Source organism: Dromiciops gliroides, chromosome 2 (genome assembly GCF_019393635.1).
Source record: "Dromiciops gliroides isolate mDroGli1 chromosome 2, mDroGli1.pri, whole genome shotgun sequence".
Lineage (NCBI taxonomy): Eukaryota > Metazoa > Chordata > Mammalia > Microbiotheria > Microbiotheriidae > Dromiciops > Dromiciops gliroides.
Genome location: NC_057862.1, coordinates 154,832,121 through 154,833,200, shown reverse-complemented (window position 1 = coordinate 154,833,200; position 1,080 = coordinate 154,832,121). Strand labels below are relative to the sequence as shown.

The window sequence follows — 1,080 nt, the reverse complement described above, 5'->3', positions numbered from 1 at the left end:
TTTATTATTATTATTAGTTAAATTCTATAATATCCAAGTCTGCCTGGAGTAGGGCAGGATTTACCCGCCAGGCCTTTGATTTGCTATTATAATGAATAACTTTGTTTTCAACTCTGCAAAATACACAGATGAGGAAACTGAGGCCCAGACAGATTAAGCAGTTCATCTAGGATCACATAGCTAGTCCAGTTATCCCTTCCACATTGGAGGGGGTTAGGGGCATGGTGCCCTCAACATCTGGAAAATCTATGGAAAATTTTTTGGCCCTCCCTTCATACCAGAGAATTTTTTCTTTTCCTTTTATTGTAAAATTGGGTTAAGTATTTGGTCATGGGCTCTGTGTCATCTGCTGGCCTCCATGTGTTCTCTGTGGCTTCTGCAAAACTACCCCAAAATTCCCATTGAATTTCTTATGCTGGAGCCATAACATATCTAAACCTCATTGGGGAAAGTCGGATATGGAAGGCATAACTGTCTATGTCTGAGGTGGAGTCTAAATACAATGCTCCCTTCACTTAACATACTGTCTCTTCTTTCTTATTTATTTTGTGGCTAGATTAAAATGGTTAGATGCCACAGAGTGGGTGGTAATGCCTTAACCATATATGTGTTGGAAAGGCCACTAGGACCTCTTCCATCCTTATCAAGGGGAGTGCTAACCTTCTCTCCTTTCATACAACACGACACTGCCTCTTCTGCAACCATTATTATCCTAGCACAGCCTCATTAGCTCACAATTGTTAGCATCAATTTTCTAGGACAGAGGGAAGCCTGAGTTCATGCAACACAGTAAGTTTTGAGCAGCGCTTAGCACAGTGCCTGGTACATAGTAGGCAATTAATAAATGCTTGTTGACTTGGCTTTTGATAGGATAAAAAGAGCCATGGTAGGAGATGTTGGAATGGGTTGGTCTAGGAGAGCACCATAGTAAGGGTGGAGAAATCAGACCTCCCTTTTGCACCCAACGTTCCTTGGTGCCCTGAAGGTTACATGGCAGCCAATTTCACTATTTACACACACACTCACTCTTCAGAAATAAACATGGCTACTTGTGAGGAATTCCCCAAAGAAACTTTGGAA

The 1,080-nt window shown here is 41.7% G+C and overlaps 1 non-coding gene across 1 annotated transcript; it reads right to left on the bottom strand.

Annotated features, from left to right (window-relative positions):
• Positions 1-554: 554 nt before the first annotated feature.
• Positions 555-682, bottom strand: LOC122745130. The gene has a single exon (XR_006355415.1). It is a non-coding gene; the product is annotated as a U6atac minor spliceosomal RNA (small nuclear RNA).
• Between the last annotated feature and the right edge of the window lie 398 nt (positions 683-1,080).